A 7,182-nucleotide genomic window follows, 5' to 3' on the forward strand; every position below is an offset into this window, starting at 1 on the left:
GAGAAAACCTAATTTTTCAAAAATTTCTAGGAAATGCGCAAGTTAGCTGTATAGTCCAGTGCGCATGTGCGTAGTTGCTGGGGCAAAAACTGTGCAGATTTGGGAAGTCCAAGAACAAATAAAAAAGAAAGCAATCAAACCAGAAGATTTGAAAGATCACAAATTTTCTAACACTCAGGTCCAGCTAATAAAAAAAGATCAGAAAGGAAAACCAAGGAAAGAGAAGAGGACATAACGTTCTCCAGTGGAGTCGCCAATTTGTTAGAAGGACTAATTGCAAGTGCAGACACAAGAAATCTCCCTAGGTTTCAGATAACCCTAGTAAAAAAAAAAACAAGTTAATTCCTTCCCTGAATCTATATTTTCTTAAATAATAAGTTAACAAGGTGAGAAAAGGAAATTCATATCTTATTATGACATGCTTGATGAAGACCCACCTTTGTGCTTTAGTGTAGTTCCTCCATGCCTAAATCCAGACCTGCACACATGGAAACAACAAAGGATCAAAGGCATATGCAACATAATGATTCAATAATTCAAACTAGTGATAAAGGAGACTAGTAACAAACATCATTTCAATGGAATAATAGAAATAACATAAACCATCCATGAAATTTAACAATCAATCCATTAAAAAATGCAGTGAGAAGAAAAACTTGTTTGTATTAATTTCAAAAAAAAAAGAGCTACAAAACGCGTGCCTTGATGTTGTGAAGCTCCTCCCATTGATCTCAATCCTCTCTAAGAATGATACGCTCTCCAACCTAATTTCTCCAGCATAAACTTATTCTCAGTAGCCTCCCTCAACTCTCCCACCTATGGCTTGATTAATAGGCCAAAAGGAAGTAGTTTTAGATCCTTAGTCCAAGGATGAGATCCACTAAAAAAGGGATGAGGAATCCTTGAAGAATGGGGATTAGCTCCGTAAAAAATTAGGTTAGGCTTGAATAATTATGAGTTCGAGGCTTTTTGTTGGGAATGATTTGCCCAACAATGCTTCTATATCTCACTTTTTACTTTTACTTTTTATTGAGCCATGTGCGCACGTTTTAGCAGCAGACAGAGCGCACATCTGCGCAAGGATCAATGTCAGTAACTCCACATGCATAGAAAATGGCTAGGAAACTGCACAGGAGACTAAAAGTACATTTATGCACCATGTTTCCCAGAATTTTCACTTTATTCAAGGTATATAAGTTGTTAACTTGCAAGGGAGTGCTTCATGACACTTGGATGGATGGAGAGAGATCCAAATCGATGATCATTTTCCTAATGCGACAAAATGATGTGAAACACATGTTTTTTTCAGATCTGAAGCATAGAAGCAACCATTTTATGTTCTTAGAGTCACTTGTCACCAATGACTTAAGTGAAGTATTTTTGGTACACTTGCTAAGAATTTTCATACTAACACCAATGAGCAAATAAATAATGTAAATCAGAATTCTTCAAAGGGAGATCGTTGCACTGACATGATCCCCTCTTCTTTCACTATCAAAAACTTCAGTGATGAAATGGATGATATCACACATATATATGGTGAAACCTCATCTCAGGAGTAGATTCTATAAATTGCTAGAAGTAAAGGTTACACCTATCAGAAGAAGGGAAAATATCATAATTAGAGTAAACAACAGGTTTCATCTAAGAGCTGTCAATCAGGGCTAAAAATTGTTTGCGCAACATCGATAAAAAGTGTCAAGATTTATGTCCAGGTGCTAGAACTTCTAAAGATTCCTTCCCAAAGAGTAGTTTTCTTCAAATATCTAGGCATGGATCAACAGGATAAGACTGATATGCACCCAAAAGACGAAGAAATTAGGTTAAAGGATCTAAATGGTTACATTACTAATGAAGATAATAAACCTTTCTTCCTTACTTTAGAAGTTAATTATCACTTGCTTCATAATTGTATGCTAGATTCAGGGGCCTCAACTAATATCATGACTAAGAAAGTTAAGGATCAAATAAATCTAAGAATTTCAAGGCCCTATCACAACATTTTCTCTAAGGATTTTAAGAAAATTGAAGTCCTTGGTGTGGTTAAATATTTGCAGGTTGCCCTGGAAAATTATCCATACAAAATAATCACCATGGATATAACAATCATTGATGTACTGGATGTATCGGGAATGCTCTTATCAAGAAAGTTTGCAATTGACTTAGGCATATGTATTCCTGCGGTAGCATGTGGTATGGTTAGATTATACAGAGAGGTGGAAAGGAGATATCATGTTGAAAATCCAAAGAGGTCAGACAATGATGAGGAAATTGAACCACATGATCATCCTTCATAACATAATGTACTTGTGACTGAATTCTTCCAGCGTATGTATCATTTTTCTTCATCTCACCTTCCTAGCAAGAAAAGAAGGATTGAGTCTGATAAATATATGCAGTGCAGTGATGAAAGTCTATATCAGTTAAAAAGGGTCAAAATTCAAGAAGGGACATCCGGCAAACAGTCGATCGACTTACTTGTATGCAAACAGGTGTTCCAGATTGTGCCACAGGGATGACATTTGATTCCATAGGGAATCTTATGTATTGTATCTCTAAGCCTACACTCTTTGTTATGATTTTATTTATGTCATTAGTTAGTTTTCTTTTTAGGCATTTATATTACATGTATTTATGCTTTGATATGTTAGAGTATTTTTTTTCTATTCCAACAGATGTTCTATATATACATCATGATTTTGATTTAGAATGCATATCTATTTGATGGACTTCTGTTTTCTTGGATACAAAATTATGGATTCTCACATTCCTTCAATGAAGCAATGTGTCCCCAAGTAGAGTGAAATGTTGACCAGACTTTGTCAATAGTCCAAGGAAGCAACATGCAAAGATATGAAGAATGTTTTTCAAAGTTTAAATTCATCAACCAACACTATTGTATCATTGCAAACCAAATTTTTGCAAATCGTATTGTAAATGATGCTAGTAAGACTGTTTATTTATGTAACAACACCTCAGTAAGCCTTCGATTTTGGCAAAAAATTTCATCCTAGGAAGTTTTTTAACCTCACCAAGTTATGCGTGTTTTTAAACACAGATAATTAGAAGAGTTTTTCTTCCAAAACTAGGGTGGAATTCCTTGACAAGGTCGTAGGTGAGTCTTAGTGTTATATCGAGTCTTTCGTAAAGGTTTGTTTAGGAATAATTTAAGCACATTTGGCTAAATTATTATTTTAACAAACATATTTAGTCTATAATAGATCATATTGAGTCGCAAAATTGGGTAATTTTTTAGGGTATGAGTCTAAATGCGTTTTCCCATTTCAAAGGTTGATATTGTAGTAATTTGATGTAACAAATATTTTTGTGCATGGTCCCTCATATTTAGACACCATGGCTAGAATATTTGAGGGTGGAAAAAATTATTAATCCCCTTTAGTGTCAATTATTTAATTTTCCTGGCTAAATTAAATAAAAATCCTAAGCCAAAATATTAATTAATTTTGATTCAAAAATAATTATAGAGAAATTAATTTCTCTGCAAGTGGGAAAAAAAAAAAAAAAAATCGTGGGTCAAAGAAAAGTCAATTTTTGGAGGTCCCCCACGAAGGGAAAAATGGATATTTTAAGAAAAATTGAGTCCTTGGACCTTGGTGGTTAAGTCAAAGCCAAATTTTTTAGGTAATTAATTAAAAATATTAATTTTTGGATTAATTAAAAGTGGGTTCTAAGAAAAAATCGATTTTTTCTTCAAAATTAAAAATTCGGCGGTTGAGATTATTTTGACAAGGATCAAGCCAACTAGTCGTTATTTTCCACTTGTAGGGGTTTCTTTATATAAATAAACTATTGAACTTATTTGGTATCTTTGGATAATGTAATTCTTGAATGCTGATATTGAGTTGATGCTCTGCTAGGAACATTTTGTATCATAATAGAAGTACTTTGGGGTTTTTTTCTTCCGCTGATCTCTGGTATGTGTCAGCTATGTGTGATCCTATATTGTGCTAAATATTGCTAAATAATTGTTATTTCATTTGTCGGTGATAAGAAATTTTATGAGTACATGCTATCTTAGGCGATCTAATTCACCATATGATCTAACAATTTTTTTGAGAATATTATAGAGATTTACAGGTACGCTAGTCCTTGGGCTCCAAGTTCATGTCCTGTGGGGAAGAGTTGACTATGTTTGGGCTCTGAAATTTCATTGTTATATTTGATTTGCATGAGGGTTTTGGCCAATATCTATTTTTTCAAAATATATTCATCTATTTTTATTTATCCAAAAATATTTCTCCAAAAAATTATTTTGTAAATATTGTAAATAGTGTGTAACAACCCATTTATTTTTCAATGCTTAGGGTTTTATATTTTTTGGGGGGGTTTCATATTTATGTATATATATTTGGGGTTTGGAATTCTTTGATTCATTTGTGCAAGTGGATTTCAAAGTTTCTCAAGAGAATTTTGTTGTGGTTTTGAGGTAGATCTAGGCCTAAGAAGGCAAGATCTAGCCTCCAAGCTCAACATCCATCCCAAGAAGGAAGTTGTCTAGCTTTTTTGCACTAAATTTTTGGAAAACAAAATGTTTGCAGGGGTTCAAAAAAAATTTAGGCCCTAAGGCCTAGATGTCTAACTTCTTTTCCTTTATCCATGAGCCCCAGAGGGCTTATTATGTCGTCGATATCCCTCTCCCTTGAGTCGCTAACCCTTTAAGGGCTAATCACAACCCTTAGAGGCCCTTCCAAGGCATCAACCCCCTTGGTTTGTCTAGCTGCAAGCCTAAAAATGCCTCAGCCCCCTTTGTTTTCCTTGGTTGTGGGCTTTGGGAGCCTCCTAAGGCCCTTGGCCCCCATCAAACCCTTCACCGCAGCCCTAAGGGGCCTTCTCCAACCCATCATCATCTCTATTGGGCTTGATGCAAACCCTAGAGGGCTCATTTTCCCTAGTCGTGGCTTTATTTGCCCATTTTTCCTTCATCTCTCCCCTTTTTTAGCCTTTCATTTGCCCTTTCTAACCCTAGTCTTGGGGTTTCCTAGCCCTCTAGCCCTTGCCCTAGCTCTTTGTTTAGTCATCTATGGTTTTAACATTGTTTGAGTGGGTTAACATTTTGGTTTTGTAGCAATATTAGAGCTAACTTGGTGGTTTCAAGTATCCAAGCTCTTTTTAAGTCAAACTAACCCTCAACTAGGCCTTTAGGCCTCTTAGTTTGCCTCTCTTCCCCTCATTATCTTCTCTATTTTCCTATTGTCATTTATGTAGTCATATAAATCAAATATCAACCATTAAAATTGACCAAAGATCATTCAATAATCACTTAACTTAATTGGCTAATCATTGGAAATTATTTGGCATTGATAATTTGCCACCTTGTTGGCTTATGAAGGATTGAATCATTAATTGTTAAGTTATTAAAAGTCAGATATGTGTTATTTTGAGGTTTGGTATGAACATCAAAGGTCTGATCTATAGCTTCTAAGTAGTCTCATAATTAATTGGAAATCATTGGAAAGTTTAATGCATTGATTCTCTAGCTTATCTTTGACATCTTACATTGTTTCCTAGTTGCTGATATAAATTTGCAGACCTCTGAAAGCAAGGTTGTACTAGTGATAAATCACATATAAGCCTCTAAAATTCACTTAATTACTCTTATAATTCATAAACATTTATGGTTGAAGTTATTTGGACTTAAAACTTGGTCATCGACATCTATTTTCACTATTTCATCCACACACATAGGTGCTCTAATTGGATTTGGTAATTGTTGATGACATTGGCTCTAAGCGAAATTGCATATGAATGTTCTAGTTTCTCATTGTTATCATAGTTTCTTGGTTAAGTGGATACGTTTCTCATTTTTTGAATTATATCGCTCTTATGGATTTGTAATTTAAGTTCACCCTGGAAGCACATAATCGAGTTTAATCATAGTTTGTGGTAAGTGATCCAATTACATTCATAAGAAAATTAGATTTATCTCTTATGTATCTAATAAGCATATTGGTGATTCATTTATTATAATCTTGAAGATTTCTAATTGTCTTAAGAAGCATTGATCTTGTCTTACCGACAACATTTTTTCGCACCATTAAGTTTGAACACTTTCTCTTATATTGTTTAAGTACTTCATTGTTCATAATTGAAGATCATTATAATTGAGTACTTGAGAACCTTAATAATATCACCTTAAAAGCACTCATCCCTATCTTGCACTCACATTTTAGGATTATTCTCTTGCATTAATTAATTAACTTCTAAGCACTAGCTTGGTCGATAGAGAGATAGACCACCTTTCTCATCTAGCTTGAGGAACCTAGCACCTCTTTAGTGGCTAACACGGTGACTTTACAGTTATAAGAAAAATAATCTCTACAACGGTAGAGGCATCAAGTGGTTAGAACCTAAGGGAGGTATCGTTAATCAAGCCTTAGCCTACTTCCCCATTGGCTTATATCTCGCAACCTACTCTAGAGACTAGCTTCAAAACAGTTAAGAGGAAGGATACATTTAAAATAGTCATATAACTTAAAATAAACCAAGATTCTGCATCTCACTTAGATTGTAGGATTTACATCTCATTTAGGATATTGAAGCATCCTTAAAGCAACAACTGTTCATTCGATGACTTGGTAAATAATCTATCTTAAGCAAGTAATTGAATCCATTTAAGGAACTATTCTTCCATGACAATCTAATCAAATCATTTAACTTGCTAATTCAACCAAGTTGTTAGGCCATTCAATTATGTCTCCCAAATTTGCTAGTTTCCAACAAATCTTCCATCTTCACATTTCATAAGGACTACCCCCCATAGCTTGTTGTAGGGAGAAAACTAGAACAGAGATTCCTTAGAGTTTGGAAAGAAAAGAAGAGTGAAAAATTAGAGCTTGTGCATAGATATGTATGGGGACCTACTAAGGTACCATCTCTCGGTGGCTCTCGCTATTATGTATAGATGACGCAACCAGGAAAACCTGGATTTATAGTATTCAAAATAAATATGATGTATTTGATACTTTCAAGAAATGGAAATCTTTGGTTGAAAATGAGACTGAAAAAAGGTTGAAGTGTCTCAGATCAGATAATGGAGGTGAATATTGCAATAAAGAGTTTGATAAGTATTGTTTAGAGCATGGAATTCGCAAAGAGAAGATAGTTCCAGGAACATCACAAGGAAATGGTGAGTTAGAAAGGATGAACATGACAATCATGGAG

The sequence above is a fragment of the Pinus tabuliformis genome, chromosome 3_1, assembly GCF_031772625.1.
Source record: "Pinus tabuliformis cultivar Carrire ecotype Pingquan chromosome 3_1, CPIR1, whole genome shotgun sequence".
NCBI classification, from domain to species: Eukaryota; Viridiplantae; Streptophyta; class Pinopsida; order Pinales; family Pinaceae; genus Pinus; species Pinus tabuliformis.